The 24,473-nt window shown below is 38.1% G+C and overlaps 1 long non-coding RNA gene across 1 annotated transcript in view; it reads right to left on the bottom strand.

The window, feature by feature from the left end:
- Positions 1–15,041: 15,041 nt before the first annotated feature.
- LOC309572861 overlaps positions 15,042–24,473 on the bottom strand; it is a 62,257-nt gene continuing 52,825 nt past the window's right edge. Inside the window, exons 2-3 of the long non-coding RNA XR_014226391.1 lie at positions 20,710–20,873; positions 15,042–18,574 (exon numbers count right to left, since the gene is read on the bottom strand). This is a non-coding gene — a long non-coding RNA (uncharacterized lncRNA). The remainder of the gene's footprint in view (positions 18,575–20,709; positions 20,874–24,473) is intronic.

Below are 24,473 nucleotides of genomic sequence, written 5' to 3'. Positions count from 1 at the left end.
AATTGCAAAAACAATGAAAGATTTTTTGAGGGTTTGTTTGTTTTCAACCCTCAACTTTAGCCAGACTATTATTTTTCTAGAATATTGCCTTACAGATAAGCCTGAGTTCCAGAAGGGACAATTATGATTTATTTCTTCTTGGCCCAGCTGTTGGACTCCCACACAAGCCTTCTAGAGACTGCAGCTGATCACTTATCTAAGTGATCACTTATCACTTCTAAGGCTGCATTTATTGTAGTGCAGAGGGAGTAAGGCACTTGTCTGCAAGCTACTTCTTTAACAAGCACCTTCTCTAGACCATTTTGACAACTGGAGCATCAACTCTGTCCTTATAGCCCACCATTATAATTGAATGCTTCATCATTCAAAGCAAGATCATAAATATGCTAGTTGTAATGTTACAACACTTCTGATTGCCCTGCTTATCAGTACCTTGTTCTATTCCACCTGATAGAGGAAGAGGGAAAAAACTTTAAACAGCCATGTTTTCAATCAAGTCATATCAGATTAAATAAACCCTGTTTTGAAGTTTATTTAATAGTCATCATCACTGGTGACACTAGAAATGCAAAGAAGTGCTCTGGCAAAGCTGATGAATGAGTCATGACTAGAAAGGTTTAGTAGTTTGGTGGGATTTTTTTGTAATTATGAAGTATTTGTACTACCACGACATTGTTTTAATATCTCTGTGCAGTCTGAATCCCTGGTAAACAGTCAGACTGAATTTTCAAAATATGTATTAAAGAACAAAGTGGACTACAAGTAGGAATCTTACAGACCTATATCTCATCTCTCGGCTGTTTCCATGTAACCCTCACTGCATACATTACTCCTTTCTGTGTCATGTGGTCTGTGCATAGTGTATATTTTCTTAGGAAAACAGCTGAAAATAATTCTGTAATTTCAAGCTGAGGATGTGCCATCCACTCTCTGCCTTTGCCATGTGTGCATTATATTCCAGTTTTCCCTGGACTGCCAGAGTAATTTCTGTTGTCACTATGAGCAATGCATTAATTTCTCCCTTTAGATGAATTACTACAGCACTCCCACAGTAATGAGGGAAGGATACGAGTCTGTGCATCCACAAGGATTTGGGGCCCCAAGATTTATATCACTCTAAGAGGGAAGAAGGTATGTTTCTGTGACAGGGCAGAGCACCAGGAGCTGCTATATTAGTTAAAAAGAAGTATTCATAACAGTGCTAGGTATAAGAGTCAAGCCAATAAAAAGCTGAGCCCTGGCTCTGGATGCAGAGAACCTGCACCTGACACAGGAATTTCTGCCAGCAGCCCAATTTGGTTTTCCTCTGTAGTCAGGAAGTTCAAGCAGCTGCATAATGATTACCTTAAATGCACACACACTAAGGTGGTGGCTACTGTTGGTTCTTTCTTTCAGGTGCATCCAAGTAGGAAAAGTCAGTATTTGGGCTCCTCTGTAGGCAAATCGTAGATCTACCACAATTTACTGTACATTTTTCTGCTTTTAAAATAAATGCTGAACCCAAGAGCGGTGTACATACCTTGGAAAGTACTTGCATAATAAGGCTAGTACTCCCTAGTGAATATTTTGTAGGCCTATGCAGTACAGTATCTGTGATTTTTCCTTTTTTTTTTATTTGTGGTGGATTTTTCAGTTTTGTTTAGATTTAGCACACAAGAAATTCTCCAGGCTAGTGGTTACTGCAGCTGCCAGCCCACTCTGCCCTGAAAGAGAAGAATGCAGTGCTCTTGAACTTTATAGATCCAGCTGCATCAAAGGAATTCTCACTGTACACATTTGTGTATTACATGATTTTATATATGATGTATTAAAAGAAAACAAAATTTCTCTCCTCCTTTCTTCTTACCATCACTAATTTTATCTGGTTTAATCAAGGATTAGCAAAACATGAACCTGGAAAGGATTATCTACTGCTTAGTTTTGAAAATATTCCTCCTCAGGACAATACTTTAGAAATTTTTTACAGTCTATAAAACCTACAGAAAATCATAAATTTTCTTTGGCAATCTTTTATTCGAACTGAAGGAAATTAAAATAAAGATAATTTAAATAGAAATAAAAAAAGAGAGAAAATGGTGGTCTGTTGGAGTTTAGTGGAGAAAGCAGACTAAAAGGTTTGCTTTATTTTAGCTAAAATAGATTTCCTGACTGTTCCTAAACAGTTGTCTACTTGTGCTCCTTTTTGAGAACTTTTTGCCTTCCAGGTTGGATATTGCATATTTAAATGCCTATTTTTGAAAATGGAGCTGATTTAGAAATTCTTACCTTGAACAAAAGTCATAATTGCTTCCATTCTCTCTCATGTACTTACCAGCTTCTTTTTCTTTTTTTTTAGCTCTTAGGTGGCTAAGCTGCCAAAAGTATGCACATAGCAGATCCTGATTGTGTTTTATTGACAGTTAAATTACACACAGCTAATATTTCAGCAAATATTAGGTTTTTAAAGTTCTGCATGCATCACCCTAGTCTAATATCTAAGTTAATTATACAAATGAAGAGAAATGGAACACAGGGAGTAAAATTCTTTTTTTTTTATTTTCTAAGGCCATTTCATGTGTAGAAGCAATAAGCAGCTACTCAGACTTCTGGTCTAGAATGAAGGCACATCTTTTATTTCAGATTTTGCTAGATTCTTAGTACATAAGTACATTAGCATTTATATTAGATTTTGACTTTTATTTCTTCCTATCTTGCAGTTCTCTTCTTCGTGGCATGCTTTGGGCATCAGTTACAGTTCAGAATAAGAATTCTGATCTATTGTGAGCATTCCTTCCACAACTACATTCTTCAGTGAAGCTGTTAAAAAAGACAACAGTCATGGCAAACAGTCTGAAGTAAAGATGGGTGTTAAAATCATCACATGTCCATATTTTGGGGTGACCCTAAACCTTCTGTCAGATTAGGAAGATGACTTTAGAACTGCGTCTTTTTTGAAACAGCATGAAGTCAGTGGGAAAGAAATATTTACGAAGGTTTGTATTGAAACAAAACTAAATACACAAACAGCTAAATTTGCATCTTCACTTGTTATTACACCATCACAGGAAGTGGACCTCACAGTATCAAAATGAGCAGAAAAGGGCCTCTGTTTTGGGGGGCAGAGGGTTGTCTGTTTATTTGTTTCAATTTTGTTTTGTTAAATGGAAGAGAAAGAGCAGAAAGAAACTGATTTTCTGGTATATAGTGTAGCTATGTTGACCTGTTGCTGGCAAAGAACCAAGAAGTGTAGAGGTGGTTGCTGTAGTAAATGTTTTTTTTTCAACTGCCTTAAAACTACAGTTATCTGGGGGAGTTACTGCACCAGAATTGTTTGTCTTCACTCATCCTTAGAAAAGTTAGACTTTTTATCTAGAGGAGATCTGGCCAACTGCATGGTCAAGTTTCTAGGAAATCTGGAAAAGGCTTTAGAAACAAGCTGTTTCAAACAGCCCAACTAAAAAACTGCCCTCATTTCTTGGAGGGAAGGAAGATCATTTATATGGTGAAAAACCTTTAATCTTTTAAGTTTTGAATTCAAGTTTTGTAGGGATGTAGAAGTAGTTCCAAGGTTATGTTAATGTAAAAACATTCTGCATTTGTTTCTATTATGTTCTCTCTGTATAAATGGCTTTATATAAAATGACAATGTGAGTCCACAGCTCAATTTCGTGTGTGTAGAACTGTGTCAACAGGATTTCGCAAATACTTGGATACATCCAAATATATGGTCTGTGATTGCTTTAGTCGGATAACTCTGCTAAAAGAGAGTCAACTCTGCTGTAGTATAAGAAAGTACAGCACTGAAATCCATAGAGATGTACTACTGCAGTATTAAATAAGGACCACATCCCATAGGAACACTGTTGATAGCTCATCCTTCATCTTGAGTGAACTGGAGCATATTTTGTAGGCAGTCCAAAGAATTGCTCTGTAAGGTTTGATGAGGATGCACGATTTTCCTACTTAAAGGACCATGCAGGGCCAAACACATACACAAAAAAGTGATATAAATGTCAGGTCTTTTGGACATCAGGCACTCAGTATTAAGCAGTGCAAAAATTGAGGCAGGATGGGAAGAGAGAGGAGCAAGATTTTACAACTGTGTTTTTATATAAAAGGATATTGTTTGTTGTTACATAAGAACATAGTATTAAAGGGAGTCATAAGGGCATGCAAATGGTGAAAGACAGATCACTTTCCTCTGGGTATTCCCATAACTTTCCTGTTTCCATATCTCTGAATATAATAGTGCCAGTTTAGCCAGTTTTCAGGTCAAAATGCATTTATTTTATTTTTTAATTTGGTAAATGTGTTCTCTGCAGTGAGAATCTAAATCTATATGAAATAGGAAAATGAGTGTACATTGTCATATTCCAGCTAGGGTCTTAAGTACCAGGCTGTATACATTCTTTGCTACCTTTCTCTTTGAGGAGACTTCAGCCTGCTCTGAATATCCCATTAAAACATACAGAGCACACCTCGCTCACGAGGCTCATCAGGACTTTCACAGATGTGGCCTGAAGGGGGTTCAAGGTATCCTGAACTATGGGGCACTAGTGGTACCTGATCAGTTCCTCTGCACTTAGATGGCATCTTGGAAGTGCCCTGATCTTCCTTGAAGGTCTGTGGTGCCTGGATTTTCGTAGAATCGGATCCCATGAGACAGAAATAGGTAACATCTGCTGAGGACCTGAGCCTTGACATCTTTTTAAGAATAGTGCTGTGACAGGGAAAGCTGTATGTGTGTTCTGATACAGATTAAGTGGTAAAAATGACTGAAGTCTTTTGACAAACATGTTAGGGTGGATTCATTTCATGCTTCAATTCTACTGCAAAATTTGATGAATCTCGCCAAGACATGCATCTGTTAGATTCCCTTCCTCTTTTGAAGCTTTGAATTGTTCATGTTACTGCAATCTGGATTTCCACTGATGTTACCTTGTAAGCAAGTAATTCCCAAAAGGTAAACTGCAGGGGTGAACAAATATTGAAAGACATAATCTATATAAACATGAGCTCTTCAGCAGGTGACTGACAGGAAAATTCAAATCTAGTCCTTGATATGAATTGAGAACTCTTTCTGTTGAATCTGATGAGGGACTGCTGCCATATTCTCCATTGCTAACTTTGAGAAGAATCAGCAGTGTGAGGGAAAACGAGTGCTTCAAGGATCTTTAGTAAAGGTGTTGCTATATATCAGGGCACTAGAGTTCAATTACTGTTTATGATACGGTATTTTGTAAGTTAGGTTTTGAAATGCTGTGACTAGAGACTCTTTCACCAGAAAACTGTATTGGAGGTTTTGCAACAGTTTTGAAGCTGTTAAAATGTTTTTCAAAATGGAAAATCAGTTAGACTTTGTTTCAAAAAAGGAGCATAAGAAAAAAGACCTGTTTAAACAGTCTCTGCTATAAGCACTTCCTGTGGCTGTGAAGGGCTATATAGACCCTGGAACTGCAAGAGGAAAAGGGCAAGCTTGAAAGGTGGAAGATTCCACCTCTCAAGTGGATGGACTGTATTTCATGGTTCTTGGAGTCACTGTAGTAGGGAAGCCTGTGTTTGAAAAGGGAGATGAGATATGGAAGAACAGGGCAGGCAAATCAGCTTCTTGCAAAAGAAATCTCAGCAGCAAAGGGAGAACAACTGACATCAATACTGCACTTGGAAAAAGCCAATGAGCTTGGAGTCTGTTGTGTAAAGATTTCTAGAATTATGGTAAAAATGTGTTTCCCCTCACCTGACGTCTCAGTAAAGATAAAGAAAGCTTTTAATCCCTGAAGAATGATTGGTGATACAAGCTCATTTTCTATCCTCTGTTTTTAGACCTGGGAAGTATAGTCCAGAATCCTGTGTATCGACCAGCTAAAGCTGAAACTGCAAGGGGTGGGAAAGGGAGGGATCATCTTTTTTCTTTATGTTTCTAAGGCAAATTTCAATGAATGAAGATTATTTTTTAAGAATGCACCTTTTATTACAAAAGTCTCATGCTTGCTTTTTAGAAAAAAAAAACAAAACAAATTATGTGCCTAGTGCAGGGAACCTTCCCTGTGGGGTAAAGGATTTAAATGTTTTAGGTCCCATAAAATAACGTAAAGCACAGCACAGAATGTTATAATGAGTAATAATGAGAGCTGGCAAAATCCTTCCTTTAGATCACAGACTGTGTTCTGTGTTACTGAATGTACTTGCAAAGGGCTATCTCAATCATCACCCCATCTTGCCAAGCCCCATGTTATTAAGCAGCAGCTGCAGTACTAGAAATGAAAGAAAAAGTCATTAAGGTTCTGTAAGGCTGAGAAATGCAGGCTCCATGCAGCAGCAGCTGCCAACTGTTGCAGTCTTGTAGGACAGTGGTTGTAGGGGTGACATTTCTGATCAGGCTATCATTAGGAGAGGGTGTTATGGATGGATTTGAGTGTGCTATGTAATTTCTTCAGATTTCCAGTGTGAAAAATTCTAAATGAAATATGCTTGCTATAGGAGAACTAATATTTTTTACATATCTTTGTAATGTACTGCAAGGTTCCATTCTTTTATCAGCAAAGATAACCATAGTAGTGCTAAAGATTGTGAATATGAGGCAGGAAAGTTAATTTACCAGGCATTTTGAAAAGAGAAGAAAATGATGGCGGGTGATGCAGACTTCCGCAGGATGCTACAGAGTAAGTTCTGCATTTTGCAAAAACCCAAATGCAGAGCATTTCTTTGGTGTACCTACAATTAAAAGATTTAAAGGAAGATTAAAAATGATGAGCTGCAGCAATTCTGCATAGTTAGCTCTGGACATAAGATGCAATTTCCTCAAGCCAATGTACAAAACCACAGCTTTAATCTTATACCTTTAGGCTTTGTTTCAGAACAGGAGCTGGCAAAGTCAGTTTTTCCAAGTCTGATTCAGCATCTTCATTTGGAAAGTCTGCCTTTTTCATCATCTGAGTACATTATGGTTACATCATATAGTATCCCAGGGTCTTTTTTTTGTCAGTTCAGTAACATAATGTACCGGCATCGATGTGTGTAGTTGAGGATGAGGATCCTCAGGCAAGGTAGAGGCCTAAGAGGTAGGCTTCTTTCTGCATGTTATTGCATATGCCACTCCATGCCCCACAACATGCATAATTATACTTTTCTGGAAAGAAGGTAGTAGAAGAAAATATCTAAATCTGCATTTAAATTTACAATTGCATAAGAGATATATGTCTCAGAAATGTTTATTAGCAGTAACCAGTTCTTGCTCAGCTTTTTAAATCTAAGCTCAGCAATCCGAAGTCAGTTTGCTCATGCCCCTGCTTCCCTCCCTGGAGCCTACCTACCTGTCCCAGTCTTGCCTGGGACAACTTTCTCTGCTGTATTTGCAACTTCAACCACTTCCACTGAATTTGGACATAGCAGGGAATGGGTTTTTCTCAAATCCCACTGCTTTCCATTCTGTAGAGGGTACTTGTCATCTGGAGTGAGACACAAAAGCCATAGCAGTTGGCTGCTGGATGTGTAGCCAAAAGAAAAGGAATTTGTTAGTAATTGTACCTGAAATCTGTTACTTGAAGACAATAAATGGATAATGAAGAATACAGGAAGGTAAGCGATTGTTGAAGCTTGTAAATGTATAGGAAATGTTAAGTGATATAACATGAGCATAGAACTGAAGGAGAAGGTGTAGAAGTAGAGCTCATTTCAGAAGCTTTATACCTTTAGCCACTCACAGAAATAATAATTTTGTGTAGAGTACAAAAAATGCTCCAGAGCTCCCCAGTTGTGCTGCACAATTCAGTCAAACTTGAATTCTGCTTGACATGGTTCAATCATGGAGACCTAATACTTGGTGTTTCTAAGTCGTGAAGCACATTGCAGATCTGTAGAGGAACAGCTGTTTAGCAAAATGAAAAATGTAGAAAACACAGGTCTAGAAAAGTATTTTATTATATTCTTAATATTTGGGTGATCATCAGATAAAAGGCTTTCTAGTAAGAAATGTTAGAGATTGCACTACTTTAATATAATTAAAAATGGAGAGAAAAAAAATAACAGAATAAGCTATTGTTATGTAATATCATGCAAGTAAGTTAGAAATTGGCAAAAATAATTTCTATAAAAGATGTGACTAAGCATGGTCTGTATGAGTCCTGTCCTAGCTGCCTTATCTAACTCATAAAACACAAATTTAACCATGGAATTGATTATTTACTGCACATTTAGGTAACATTTACACAATAATTGGTCATGAAAATTCCTTTTGCTAATGCATTTTCTGTCACTTGATGTAGCTGTGTCTGTATATTAATATGCCTTGTGCTTTAGGACATCCTGGATGTACCAAAGAAATGCTGACAAATCAGATCATTCAGCTGTAAAGTTCTCCTTGTGATCCCTGCTTCTCTGTTATGGCTTACATTATCACAGTACTTCTAATTCAAGCTCTCACATTTTTATAGAGGTGAGTAAGAAATATTGCTTGAATTACATGGCCCAAGGAAAGCAGGGAAGGAAAATTAACATGGGATAAAGCAGGATCTAAGGCACACCACCACAACTGCTAATCATTTCTATATAAATAGCAGCTAGGCATGGGTTAAGGTAGACCTCACAAGGTAACTGTGAGGACAGCTACTTAATTGTTGTTAAATGCATCAAAGATTTTGAAAGTAAAGAAATATTTGAAAAAGTCCAACAACTTTTTTTTTTTTCCTCCTCCCTTCCCTGCTCCAACCCCTTTCAGGTAAGAGGAGAAAGAAGGATACCATCCAAGTAAAATAGCCCCATCATATCTGTAATAAAAAGAGAGAAGAGAGGATTTTTATAGTTTTCCATTTTAAAGCATTTTTACGGATTAGAGTACCAGCAGGTCTCTTAGCTGTGTTTTGTGCCAAAAGCTTATAGAGTCAGTACCAAATAACTAACAGAATATAATTTCAGTGTGTGCTATTAGATGTTGATAAGTGTGTATTGAGGGCAGCTCAAAACTAAATTTCACTAATGTTAATAAGAGCTTATAGAATATCTAAATAGAAACAACACTAGAAAAAAGAATATTTTTCTAGGATAAGAAGATTTGTAAGGAGTCATTGCTAGAAATGCAGTATTTTTCTCTTCTCCTTTCATTGATCTGACAAAAGCATTGGATGTGGTAAGTTGCTGTGGTCTTTGCAGCCTCACAGAAAATTCTTATCTGTTTAAGTAATTTGCGGTAGACTTCAGAACTGCTTCATATCACTACCAAATGAAGTTCAACAGACTGATACTTTCCATAGGATAACTCAGAGTCCATCTTGTAACTAGTCTTGTTCATGCTGTTCAGTACAGTGAGGTACATGATCACTGTGACTTTCAAATGAGCATTTGGATTTTTTAACTTCATGAGTGTCACTTATTCTCTCCAAATAGTCTAAAAAAGCTAAATGGACAAGTTAAGAATTCTTGATTATAGCCACACATAGGTTATCCACTCCAATTTCTGATTTACAAGTGCTGGAACAGAAATCGATTCTTCTCCAGACAGCTTTTAATTTGGCTGTCAGATGAAAAATTAGGGCTGCTAGAGGGAACAACAAAAAAGAGTGTTGACCCTCTAAACTGAACTCCTTGTCTGAAAGCTGCTCATTTTTCGGTGTTTGCTGAGTAATAATGAATGCCTACTGAAAAATGGACCCAGAAATAAAGGCATTACTGACAGGCACTTTCAAGAAAATAGTAGTCTGGCATCAGGCTCTCCACAAGGTGTATTAAAGTTTTGAGCTTCTTTTTTCATGCAGGATAACTCTTTGGGAGCTGGACAGAAGATAAATCTGTGGACTGGAGTTCTCCTATGGAAACACCAGCTTCCCCCTCTCTGGAGGACACTGTGCAATGAGGTGATCAGTGGCAATGTTCAGACTTTATGCTCACCAAGGTGTCACTGACTAAATTCCAGCTGTGAGAGATCACAGAAATTGTCCATTTGAACTAAATGCAAGTGCTCAGTTCCCGTGCAGTGAGATTAAATGAGTTAACAGGAAGCACAGTTACCACCAGAGGGGCTGCTGAAGCTGTAAACGTGCTCCTGACTACTTTCAACACAGCACGAGACTCTTCAAGATCCCAGCCACATGTAACGCTAGCACTGCAAGTAGCCTACCTTTTTGAGGGAGCATACAGGTCTATCCAAACTCTTTGACTGGAAAATCATTCAAGTCAAAGGATGCACCCAGCAGCAGGTGTGCCTTGGCCCACAGACTGAATGGCAGCGTAGATTATTTAATGCCTGTGTACTCACCAACCCTTTATTCACCTATGCCTCAAAGTGCCGTCATCCTCAGCTTTGAGAATTTTCCTCTAGTGACATCAAGAACTATATTAGCAATTACATTGTCCTTAATTTTAAACTTGCATCAAATTGTAAATAATAAGCTTCTGACTACTTGAGACAGAGGTAAACCTATCAAAACCACATTTGCTTACAGTCTAACTAGGATTAAAATTTTGTGCTCCCTCATGAATCTCCACAGAAATTTCAGAGTTGGGAAGGAAGTGTGAAAATTAGATATGAAATTACCCAAGGTTCTCTGGTAGAAGTATGGCTTTTTGTGAGAGTTTAGTGACTTGAATTCCCTTTTTTTTCCCTTCAGATCAGGGGAACATGTGCACATGCTTGTTTTACTATGGTAATTGGCTACATAAATAATAGACTTACACTGACAGTGAATGCAAATGTGTGCTAAGATTAAACTATGTTAGACAGAAGGGGGTTTTTTGTGGGTAATTGTCTGCAGCCAAGGGACAGTACGAGGTGATTCAATAACATCAGTGTTTTGAAGTGTTACAGCCAAATCTGCCAAAACTACTTCTGTCTGAGACTTAGGTCTCATAAATATTAATTTGTGTAAGTCCTGAGGTAGGACTTTCATACCCTAAGCTTTTTTCCCTGTGTTTACAGCTAAAACCAGCTTGAGTTTTGCAGAGCTCTCCTTCTAATAGAATGAGACTAAAATTCTCCTATTATGCATTCATTAGTATCTTGCATTATGAGCATGAAAGATGCCCACTATTGTTCAAAGAGAGAAAAAGTTAAACTCTGTACCTTCAAGTGCTTACAATCTTTGGACCTCTTCCCTCCTGACGTGGTGTTTTGCAGTTGCCTGTAAAAGGTGCAGGACTTGATTCTAAATCATCCTACAAAACATTTAGGCTCTATTAAATAAACGTACTTTTGCTAAGGAGCTGAAGAAAAAAGCCACCAGTCTAACTTATTCCATAGAACTAAGAGGGTGATTAAATGTTCCAAATATGCAGAAGTCAAATGTCCCATTTCTGCTTTAAATCTTTTCCTTTTATAGGCTGTGGGTTATACTCCCTGCTTTGAAAACCTGTGCTGTTTAGGAACAAGAATTTATTTACAGTTTTAAAAACTTGCAACTAATCTTGGATGAATAGTCTGAATTAACCTTTGGCAGAGAAGTTGTAATTTCTAAGCCAACACATAACTGTATTTTGCATTAGTTTAGGAATACTGGGTACTTTGAGGGGTTAAGAATGAAATATTTTCCATGATTCATATCTCTTTTAGCTTGAAAAGTCAACAACTTGATTCCAGTGTAGCCAAAAGGGGTTTCCAGTCCAAAATGTCTCATTGCTTGCAATTAATTTGGGCTCTTGCAATTAGGGTTTTGTATCCCAATGCATTAATGCATGAAAGCAGCTGCACAATGAGTAGTGCCACATGTTTGAACTAAAAATAATCTGTGTATATCGTTGCTGTGCAAACAGTTGTACATTTTGGTCACTGAAGATAATCTCTGTGTTAGAACAGCAGAGATGCATATGCAGATGCGGTGCAAATTGTACAACTGTGAGGGGACAATTGTGTGTGCCTGCTTGTGCCACTTACCCACTCCTTTTTGTCCTAACAAATATGCTGAATCCTATTACTTAAATCCATGAAAAAGTACAACAAAACTTTTCGTAATAAACATACTTAGGCAAATGGAAACAACTTTATTTTCCATGAAGTAAGGATTTTGGAGCTTAGAAAACTTGACATGGTGCTTAAGGGAGGGGGGGAAAAGGCTGTGCTACTTTAGAATGAATTCTGTCTTGCAGATGTATCTATGGGAGAGGGTAAAAAACCTTACCATGAAAATGGCATGCTTTCCAAATTTCCGAGCTCAGTCCTTCTTCCACTGTGCTGGTTTTGGCTGGGGTAGAGTTAAATTTCTTCACAGTGGCTAGTACAGGGCTATATTTTGGATTTGTGATGAACACAGGGTTGATAATATAGAGATATTTTTGTTATTGCTGAGCCGGGCTTTTCTGCTTTCTGTACTGCCACGCTGGTGAAGACATTGGGGGTGCATCAGAGGCTGGGAGGGGACACAGTCAGGACAGGTGACCCAACACACCAAAGAGGTATTCTAGACCATATAGCATTGTGTTCAGTATGCAAAGTGAAAGGAAGAAGGAGGAAGGGGGGACATTTGGAGTGATAGCATTTGTCTTCCCAAGTAACCACTACAATGATGGTGCCCTGCTGTCCTGGAGATGGCTGAATACCTGCCAGCCTGTGGCAAGCAGTGGATTAATTCCTTCTTTTGCTTTGCTTTTATGTGCTGCTTTTGCTTTCCCTATTAAACTCTCTTTATCTTAACCCACTATTTCTCTGGCTTTGACCCTTTCTATTCTCTCCCCAGTCCTGCTGGATGGGGAGTGAGTGAGTAGCTGGGTGGTGCCTGATTGCTGACTGGGGCTAAATCACATCATCTGCTTACAGTTCAATGTTTTGTGGCACCATTGAAGAGTCTTCGCCTTTCCAGAAACTCCAGAAAATTTATTCTGATCCCCAGCCTGTTAACATTCAGTGACTGGGTGACTACTTTATCCAAACTCAGAGTAACCTTTGGGTCTCAAAGGCACTTTTTCTACTTCCAGCCTTGCACCTTAATCTCTGCTCCCCATTCCAGAGTAAATTATACAGAGTAAAAGATTATGTCTAAAATTTTTTCTTTTGTTTCTGTTCTGTGGCCTACATCTTACACTGGTGGCTCTCCAGTGCAATACTGCACTAGACCAGAGCCTGGGTATTCACACATGCTGGGAACTGCTGCCAAAGTGCAACATAATGAAGGAGACTGTACCATGTTCCATTAGAAGATAACAGGACTGCCAGCTATCACTGCTTTGTAGGTATTAACATCCTAGGCAAGTTGTCCGTCTTTATTTTCCAAGCCTCAGTACAGCGCAATGTGCTTGACTGCCAACAGCCATAACTGACAGATTTTGGCTGCTGCCTTTCAGCACGGACTCCTGTCTCCAGTCAAAATGCTTGGATTATAAATTTCCTGTGGAAATTATGAAACTCCACTCCTGCAAGTAAGTTATGATCTTATTTGATGGGATGCAGTTGCAGGTGGCTGTTGACCAAATGAAAGCTGAACAGTCTGTGTGTGCCCTGTCTGAGCACAACAGAATGTCAATATTGGTGAAAAAACATGCCCAGTTATAGTACTAGCACATAATTTTTAACAGAGGATGTTATAATTATGATCTATAAACTAGGTGCTTATAACCATTTACCTGTCATTAGATAAATATCTAATGTTTTCAATAGTTCTCTTATATCTGTTAAGTTGATAGGATAATGACAATATATTATCAAGCTGGTACATCACTTTCTGGTTGTCCTTCTTCCAAAAATGCAGCATCAATTGAATACTGACAGTGGAGAAAGAGGGGCTGGGATCCTGAAGCTGAGCACACAAGAAAGGCAGAATAGAGATGGAAAAGTGTTTAGTTTCACATTCAGAAGGAGTCAAGAAAGGAAGCTCTTAAGTCCAAAGTGTTAGCTATAAAGAGGCTCTGATTTGTGATTAAAGAAGCTGACTGCTATTGCATCTCTTCCTGAGAAAATGGGAAACAAAACCAGATATATTCCCTCTAATTAGGATTACAGCTAAACCTGGTTATTAACTACTTCTAAAGGTGAAAAACTTGACTATTTAAGTCAGAAAGAGTGATGGTTTTTGAGTACTTCTTTCTCTTATTCCAGACATTGTCTCTGCTTTTAGCTCTGTGTTCATTTGTCCTTTCTTTTTTTTTGTTCTTTTTTTCTCTTTTGAGAGTGAGACGAGTAATATGTGCCCATGGAAGAACTTGCATTGTACAAGGGTTTCCACTCCATGTTGCCAGACAAGTAGATGTGGTTCTGGCATCTCATTTGTGCTCATTTGGGGTTGTTTACTGACAGTAAAAAAACAAATAAACAGAAGCTGTGAGATAGAATTTTTTTTATTTGTACTTTTGCCAAGATGTACTTGTGTACTCTCTCTGCGCCAGGATTTTCAGTAACGAGGGTGTTAAACTGTCCCCTCTTCTTCCTTTGGTCATAACTAGTAAGCTCATTTGTTTTTATTTAAATTGGCTATTTTAGAAATGCTGTTATCAGTTAAAACAACTTCTCTTTTCTAGAATAATATCATGGTTGTGTGATTAAATCAAAAGTTCAGACTGCAAAAAAGACCTTGTAATGTAGAACTAGAGAAAAAGATGTATTAATTTCAAAATGTATTAAAGATGTCTGTGTTTCTCCCTCTCTTTACCATAGTAGTTTGTTTGGACAAATTTTAATGTACTGGTTTGGCCCCAGAAATTTCAAGGTTCTGAATTCTGGATTTTCTTTTTTTTTCAGAGGCTTAAAGACCCTATACAACCAGCATCCCTTTACCTAAGTTTCATTCTCAAACTTTTATTAATAGACTGTGAACAAAGGAACTAAAATATTTGTAAACGCAGAAGAAAGAATTAGTATTCTTCAAAAATACCTAGAATTGTGGGTTTTGTGCCTTCCAAAAAAATAAGTGGTAGCTATTAGCCTGTGTGAATTTCTCTGTTGATTTAGATAAAATTTTGAGAACCAGCCCTAAGCTTCAAAGCCTACCTTCAAGACCATGTACACCGTGGGGAGTACTTGGGAAGGTTTCATGACTAAATGCAATCCAAACATTTAGGTTTCAAAACAGACACCTAAATGTGTCCAGTTAATAAACTGTCAACATTAATTTTTTGCATCTAATCTGTCTCTTCACTTAGGTCTTGGAGTCTATTTTTCATCAGAATCCACATCCTAGAACCTTCTCTTTGTAGAATGTGGAAGGAATGGAAATCTCTTTTGAGTATAAAAACCTCCTTGACTAGGCTGCCTGTCCAGCATGTCCAGCACACAGGGGAATTTCCTTCTCTGCTTGAAGAGATATGGAAACAGAAGGATGCAGGATACCTTGGAAACTGGGCTTTCTGCCCCCCTTCCCCCACCTTTTTGTTTTTCAGAAGCTGCACCAGCCTGAAATGTGGGGATAAAAATGCATTGCCCAGTAAATCAGAGGGTGATCATAAGAAGGTATGTGACAATTTATTAGCTTATTGTTCATCATCTGTCTGGGATGAAGAATAGTCCAAGCATTCCAGCATTTCATATTAAACAGCAGCTAAAGAAATAATACATTCTTTGTTGAGAGTGGGAACTGAAAAGTAGTGCTCCCACCACTACCTTTCCTGGACCACAATTTGTCACTGTTTCCTTTGCTTACTGTTCCTTAGGCTGCGTTCATCTAACCTTCACTGCTGCAGAGACACTCTGTCTCAACAGCAGAAACAGAATGTCCTCCCCCATCCTCATTTTTGCACAGAAATATCCATGGTTTGACCTAAGTCAAACTTTCAGGATCTTCGATTCAGGGAAAACTTGTGAATCCCAAGCTCCTTTGTAGGTGGTATAACCAAGAGAGTTTGCAGCTCAGTCCATGTATCAATGCTTTTGGCTATGCTCAGTTATGGGATAGTTTTAGTTTTCATTTTATCTTTGCTAGTAAATAAATAAAGGTGTGTGTCGACTCATAATTGCTTAGACATGTGAGCTGCTGTTGTTACATCTCCATTGTTTTTATTGCCTTGTACTTCAATGCCTATATGCTACCATCTAATTTGCCTTTTTTTTTTCTCCCATATCCTTGGAAAATTCAACCTTGAGGAAAATTGGACGCATCTGGAAACATTCAAAAAGTGAAGATTCAGACACAAACTTTGAAGAGGAGGGCTAAGTACTAAGACACCTCAGGTTGCAGGATAAAGCAAGTAATACAAGGGTTTGAAAAATTTCAGTTTGGGATTCAAACACCTAAATTCCAATTCATGCCCACATTAGGCACCTAAATTTTGCTTTTTCCATATATTCTAAACAAACAGTAAGGGGTTTCTGTGGAATCCTCACAGCTTTTTACTGGCTAGGCTCATAGTTCAATGCCTTAGAAAGCCTCGGGCAGCCTAGAGAGGTAGCACGGGCAATCCAGCATTTCAGTAGCTCTGAAAGCGGCAAATGGTAGCTGCAAAGCTGATACCACCAGTAGAAGCAAAGAGGGAGAAATATAGCCTTCAGTTTGCCTAATTCCTGCAATTAGAAGCTTTCAAACAGAGACAGAAACACACAGATGTTCGTAAAAGGGATGTGAAGCCAAAGAGCGCGGGGCCCCCTCTGGGGCCCTTCTTTTATTGGGAGAAGGGGAAAGGTGAGGACTGGGGGCGGACCCGGGGTGACCGGCCAGTCAGACACTGCTGAAGAGTTTGAGGTACATTTGGTTTTGCCCACTCTTGGAACAAAGGAGTTCAGAGCACATGGCAGAGGCAAGTCCTGGCTTGTCTTGGGGAGGGGGAAGGGAAGCTCAGAACAGGCAGCAACAGGTTTCTAACAAGTATTCTTTATAGATATACTCAGGTTCCTGGTATTGTAGTTCTCTGTAAAATTGAACACATTTACTTTTAAAGTAAAGGAATGTTTAAGAAAGAAAAAGTCACTTTTTAAGAAAACATCAAAATGCCAAAACAAAACCTAGACACCCAAAAAATCTTAATATCCATAATTTCTGGTGCATAAAGAACTGGACCCACTCAACTAGTGGTTCATTTAGACTTTCAGAAAGCTGCAGTATTCTAATAAAAATATGCATGTTGCTCATTATGACTTGCACTAAAATGGTGTTCATGTAGCCCAACTTCTGCATGAGAGACATTTCTCTTCCCTAAGAAAATGTAGACACCTAAACCCAGAACAGAGAATGAAGCTTGGCTGCTATAGACTAGCACTTATTCCCCTCAGGGAAAGGGGAAATGCATCAGAAAAGTATTAGCTAACTTCTAACTTTCCGAATATGAGCTGTGGCAAGAAGCAGAGTTGTGAGAAATCACAGGATGACGGTGGAAATCTTTGGCAGAATCCCACAACAGAGGAGACTGAATGATCAAAGAGGAGCTCTCAAAAATCTGTGAGTACAGCCCTGCATTCCGTGCTGAACAGGAACACTGAGGCAGTGTGCTGCAAGCTCCTGGTGAATTAAAACAAGTGGTATTGGAACAACAGACCCAAATAATGCAGATATCCAAGTAAGCAACTCTGTTGTGTACTGCATTATTAAAATATGATTCAAGTAATGGAGGGCTGTTCAAACCCATGTATCAGGGTCAGAACTACTTGCACCTATTCTGCTTCAGGAACTTGGGAGAAAAAAGAATGGAAAACAGCAGATGTAAGGAAAGATTTAAAATGGAGGTTTTAAAATGCATATGGCTATTTAAGTTCTTTTTCACTGAAAAAGTTTAATAGAAAAATGGGGCACTATCTAATCAACCTGTGACTGAGCTGAAGCTCTTACCTACATTTCGATAAGCCATGCTATTAAAAGGAAGTTAAAGTACTTTGAACCACCTCAAAATACTGCTTAGAAGTATAAATTTGACCAATAAGTAGGAAAAATAGTCTCCGTAGGTGAAATAAGGCACTAAAGGCACTAAAGGTCATTCTTGATTTCCAGTGGCAGATAACTGTTTGATGAGTAGTATAGAGGGCTATTGATAGCCAATAAAAAAGAAGAAATCTATTTTTGTTTGTTTATTCAAGTGAAATTAATTATTTACAGGCAATGGTTTTGCAGTAAATAAATTTATTTCTATGTAAATGTAAAGAGCAGTCATTGCAGCAATTCTTCACAGAGCATAGTTTGGTGGGGGTTGTTTTGCTTGTGGGTTGTTTTGGTTTTTTTGACTAGGAACCCCAAAGGAATCTAAATATAGATAATGTGGATCTGAATCAAAAACTGCTTCCTTTCTGTTTGGTGAATTGACAAGCTGCAAACAATTTATGAAAGAAAACATGCAATTTAACTGTAAAATGTGAACTAGTCAATCCAGTGAAACCTGATGGAAAGAAGGATGAAAACAAGCATGGAGTTACATTAGTAACAGCAATGCACATTATGGGGGAAGAACAGAATGCTGTTATGCTGATTAGAAAAAAGTACATACCATTTCTTTATAATTACCCTAGAGTATTAAGAGGTTGTTTACTCTAAAACTTGCAAATATTAGTGCTTTTTACAAAAGTGCTAGTGGCTTTCTCCTGTAGCACCTTGTTGCCTGAGGATGGTTTCAGTCATCCTCTATTGTGCAATCCCTTCCAGGGGTCTGATGGCCTGGACTGCTCTTTTCCTTCCTCATGCTCTCAACGAGTCATGCTTCTGAACTCCAGACTGACAGGTTCAAATGCTGTGTCACCAGGGTAGCAGGATAAAGGGTCTGTTTGTTCCTTTTCGTATTTGGAAAAGCAAATAAAGAAAATAAATAGTTTTATTAAGGAGGCAAAAATAAATTACCCTTTCCCACCAAAGCGCAGTAATGAGAGTGAGTTGGAATGAAAAACAGGAGCTGGAAAGAAATTTTTTCCCTCTTTGGCCAGTCTTCTCACATGGAAGTCCTTTCCCTAAAGAAATATTGCTGGATTTCTCCATTTTTTTCCATTCCCAGAGAATCTCTTTTAGAGAGAGGGGACCTACTCTCTGTGCAGTACAATGTCAGGGCCTGAGGTTACTGTAGCTTATGGTTCCGGGTGCTCTAGTGCTGTAAGCTACTGAGGGACAAAACACTACATAAATCCTCTCCTGCACTTGGGAAACTTATTACTGGCTTCCTTATCATATCCAGACTCCTCCTTATCATATCCAGTAATGGGCCACAAAAGAATAATAATCCCAGTGATTACTGTGCAGTAGAAGCTAGACTAGCCCTTTTACAAAAACAAAGCGTTATTTTTGGGGCAATAATTACTCAGATTTGCTTGTGCTTGAGCAGTATAGTTTATGGCAGTTTTCTTCAACTTCATACTATTTCAGCTGTTATTATTATTATTATTATTATTATTAATCTCTGATCATAACAACCAGGGATAACCTCCTGTCTGCAGAAATTATCTGGATGTGAACAGTGACATATAGCCTAGAGAAACAGGAGTTTGGGTGGGGGCAGGACAGGAAAGAAGGGTCTAGATGCAGTACTTAGAAATCAGCCTTCTAAATTTTATTAGCTTTATTATGAGATGATGTAGAGGCTGCCAATACTTGTTGAAGTTTTTCAATGAACCCTTCGTTTTCCACAGGGTTTTTTCAATTTTTTTTCCCCCACAGATTTAACCTCCCTTCTGTTTTCCCTTTGTTGCTGCTCTTCACTTAGTTTTTTTCAGCCATGGACTAGCTGAGAAGTGTGAAAAAAAAATGAATGTTTAGACATGGCACAAAATATTCAGAGGTGTGCCAGCATTTTTTACTGTACTAGCTGTAGCAATAAGAACAAAGTATATGTTGAATAAACCCTCTAATTTCTGAAAGTTAACAAGGAAGACTTGTACCATAGCAGGAAGAATTTCTTTGTGGAAAGGGTTGTCAAGCACTGGAACAGGCTGCCCAGTGAGGTGGTGGAGCCACCATCCCTGGAGGTATTCAAGAAATGACTGGCTGTGGTTCTTAGTGCTCTGGTTTAGTTGACATGGTAGTGTTCAGTCAAAGGTCAGACTTGATGATCTGGGAGGTCTTTTCCAACCTTAATGATTCTATGATATGAAAAGCAAGAGCAAGAGCTACAATCCTCTGTTCACTTGGTAGCTGTCCTAGAGTAATGCGTCCTGTAGCTAATTCTTGGGCTTAAATACGTTAGGCAAGTCTCTGGTGGTGCAATGGTTACCCAGGGTTTAGTGATAGAGCAGCATCAAACAGCTGCCCTTCCTCAAGAAGGTCATACTAGCATCAGTGACATGACTATTTGGAATGATAAAGGAGCACACAGGAGATGTGGCACAGACTTGAAGAAGACAAGTAGGAATGGAATGGAACTTGCTCAGAGCAGATCCTAAGTCTTCTTCGCAGGAAGAAGTTTTGTCCTGTGCTTTTAAGGCCATATGCATAGTAGATAAAATTACGCCATTTCTGATACTTCTACCAAATAATTTCTTAGCAATAACATCTTTTTTGAATAACTTTGGAAATCACCAAAGTTATTCAAAAATACAACTTACTATAATGTTTTAAATTAAAATAATTACAATCACTTAGAGGGAGTCTGTAGTTGATTTGGTTGGGGTTTTTTTCAAACAGAATTATTGCTCTTCCTCTTTTCTATGTCAGTAATATGTAGTAAAAAAAGAAAAGAAGAAAGTCAAATTTAACAACACTGCTACAATTACTAATGACCCAGTTTCATTGCAAGATGCAAAAAATATCTGGAAAGTCTATTTTATGTTCAATATGGCTTCTGTCATTCTTAGAAGATGCAGCCATATCTGATAAAAATATTGTATTTAAAACTTACATAGGCTTGTTCCAGTTCCACTAGTGGAGTCTGCAAAGCTAGGAAAAAGTAAAAAGGACCAAGTTAACATGAAAAATTACATACCTGACAAAAATTAGGACTTTTGTAGTGTGTCAGGTTACCAATGCTTTGAGCCATTGGCAGTAACTGGTGTTTTCAAAGATGATGTAAATGAATCCTTTTCCAAGTTTAGAAATTAGTATAATGCAGGTCAGGTGCAGATTTCTGCTGTCTGTTTCCTCACCAGCCTACAAAGAGAAGGGCAGGGGCTTGAATAAGTCTGTGAAGGCAACATTTTATTACCCAGTACTCCTCATATGCTACCATGCATTGCTCCAGGTAAGTGTACCTGAGAAGTCAGTTACTTGTGAATACCAAAGTCAGCATCTTATGTGCTTTTTGGAAAAAAAAAATCTATGGTGTTTCACTATGCTATTACATGGTTTTAAATTAATTTCTATTTTGCTTAGGAAAAAGTAGGTGGCTGAGAAATGCAGTTTCATTGTCAAAAAGCTAGGTGAGCACAGAATAATTCTTCATCATAGGTGCAGCCTTTTTGTGTATAAAACTGCTAGTAAAATAAGTGGTAATTAAACATTAAAATTCTAAATTCTATCTGGCTTACAAGTTTAAGTCTGACAAATGGGTTTGGAAGTGCCAAGCCAACGCAGATCTACAGAACCAGTGCAGACTGTTCCATCCCAGGCTTCACTCTGTCCCCTGTGGCATTGGTAGTCTTGGCTGGGCAGGTATTCTTGATATCCTGCCTAGCTATCCACAGACAAAACAAAGGAACAGAATTCTTACATTTTATTCTGAAGTCCCTTTTAGAAATACAGCTAATCAATTCCTAGTATTAATGATAGATACATAACTATACAATGAATAGATGTATTATTTCATATTAACTCCATTCCCAATATCATACTGAACAATGTGAAAATGAAGGTAGGTCATAGTTCATTGAAAAGATAAAATAGGAGCAGTTTCAAGAGGGTGTAATTATTGTAACTAATAGAAATTGCCTTTTTTTTTAATATCCACGCTGATAATGAAATACAAAGCTCAGCTTATTCAAATGAGAGTAAAGGGACTAAAGGTAGATGATACTGACCCTTTAGGGATGGTAGTTAAAATTAAGTACCAAAAGAAATTATCTCATAAAGATTTGGTTTGTAAGTCTTGCTACAGACTGATATTTCAGCCCTTTGTGTGCACCACCCTTTCACACAGTATTTGTGTTGGCACTTCATTGCCCCTTCCCACACGGCCTCACTAGGGTTTTTGGGAACTGATGCTATTTGGGAGGATTTTTTTCTTTAAATATCTTTCTGTGTAACAAAGCTCATAACATAAGGGAAGGCCAAGCCAAGAAAACTAATATAGTTAGGAAAGAAAGGAGGGTATCCACAGCCAGCACACACTGGCTGTGGTAAGGGAGCCACTTTTCCATTTGGAGGTTTTGTGGATTTGAGCAGACCAAGTGGAACAACCTTCTATTTTGGGACTGTGAAAAAAAGTAAAAATCCCTTCTGGTATACCTTTCTCAATATTAGGTGCTCAACCATCAGAGGGAAAGTATAAACAAGAGTTTTAAAAAATCATTTTGACTATACACGTTATACAGACAGGGAATATTAGACCAAAGAAAACCTTGACCCCATGGAAATCACTAAATAAATGTTTCCTTCACTGGGAAATGTCTTCTACTTATTGCTTTCAGCATTAGATCTTTTTTCAAATCCAGCTTTTATTCTGGTTGCAAAGGGGAAAAAAGATTAATATTGAAAGGTTTATCCATCAAAAAACTGCCAGTGATATCACTACTACTCCTTCATCCTCAGCAGAATTATTTTCATTATGTTCTTTGCAAGCATGGAGAATAAATTATAAGAAGACCATCTGTTACTGTGTAGTACTACACCTGCTTAGTTGTCTTCTGGTGTATAATCTAAAATATTAAATGTCATCATTGGTATTGCATCTGCCACAGTAAAAATAACAAAAATCTGAAATGAAAGCTTGTGCCAAAGCTTTAATATATCTGTGAAACACAAAATTTTCTTCTGCAAATTGATGGGAAAGGTTGCTCAGCTGGAGACCTCAGACCTTGCTCTAAAACCTCTAGCCATTCAAATAACTCCTGCTCTGGTGGCCAGTGAGTTCTTTTGTAGTAATGCTACAGAGTAAATAATAATTGTTTCATTTTTGAAATATTGTATTGTCTAAAACAGCATTTATAGGAAATAAAAAATGAAGTAGTAGCATTGAACATCTACCATATCAAAGCATATCACCTAAGATGAGCATCTCAGCATTGCTAACTTGCGATGGGGTGCTCTCAATCTGTAGCTTCCCCCACCCCAAACTTCATTTAAAGTGGCTGAAAAGAGTCACTGTTCCTTCTAAATTCAGTCAGAAAGCCACACAATGAAAAAGGGCTGCTCCTTGTTACACTGAGAACCTCCTACATTGCACCAGTATGGCCCCCATGACAAGTGAAGATCAGGAGACCATGCACATAGGAAAATAATTAGACTATGGTAAAATAATGACCTTCCTGAGAAAGTATGTGAAAGTAGTAGGAATGTCTGCAATCTGGCAGAAATCAATAACATAATAATTTACACATATACTACATTTACAGTCAATTTTAATTTATCTTTTAGCAACCCAACACAAAATAAGATGTGAGGTACAAGAACAAAAGTCCCTGATAGACTTTTTTTTCTACTATTGTTATATATAGGGATAGTGCTTCTGTCATTAGAATACACATACACAGAACTGTTTCACATGCTAGCAGATAGATGGACAAAATATACCAAGTCAGTGATAAACTTTTTACAAGTGTTAATCACCTTTCATCTTCATAGACAGAAAAATACCTTCCCACTATGTGAACATGTTGCAGGTAGGATTATAAATGTTCCATCACTATCCTCACAGTAAAAAATTGCATTAAAAAATACTAGGTTTTAAGTGTTCCCTTTTGCCTGTTCTTTCCTTGGCCATTTCTTACCTCATTTGTTGGTTTTGGCTACAAATGCAAACCCTGAACTTTTACTTCACCACATACAACAGGACAGATTTTGGTGACAGAAGCCTCCTGAGTGCCCAAAATGAAATTACAAACTACATTTGGCATGAAACTGTTAAGTCTTTGTTTTAGAGCTAGGTAATGCCACAGTGCCCAAGGAAGGATGTAAAATTAGTGTCTTCCTTCCCAATCCTCCTTGATGGCAGAAAAGAAGATTTGCTACCAGCAGCCTTGGGGGCTTCCTCTCATAGAGCAACCACTGGTCAGGCAGGTGTGAGCAGGCAAGTAGCAGTGACTGTCAGGGCTGGAAAGAGATTGAAGTGTGGCACAGTGAGTGCATTCAGTGCCAGACACATCCAGGCAGGACAAATGGAAAAACATCAAAGTTTCATATCTCACCCACACAACCAGCTTTTGCTCAGATCCTTATGATTTTTGAATTACTGGATTCTTATTCAGTCTTTGAATTCACACAACTTTCTGAAAGACTGAATTAGTTCCATGGGAAGTCGTTCTTCTGAGAGGTATTGGCATAGGTTAGAACAGACCAGTTCACTGCTCCTGAGGCATTAAGAATGTTATGCATGCACATACAAATCCCAAGATCCATTTCCCTCATCCCTGAAAAAACATTGAAGGAGGTAAAAAAAAGATAAATACTGAAAAAACAAAAAAGATAATGCAAAGGGTTTAGTCTCTCACACCACAAATATGACAAAGATGACATTGTTTTCCTGATGTGAAAGGTCTTGAGAGGAGTGAAGCTGCCACATCTGATCTTTAACATTGTGCCCCTTGGTATAAACAG

Source organism: Coloeus monedula (genome assembly GCF_965178545.1).
Source record: "Coloeus monedula genome assembly, chromosome: 5".
Taxonomy (NCBI): Eukaryota; Metazoa; Chordata; class Aves; order Passeriformes; family Corvidae; genus Coloeus; species Coloeus monedula.
Note: the sequence above shows the minus strand (reverse complement) of the source record. Positions and strands in the feature narration are given on the sequence as shown.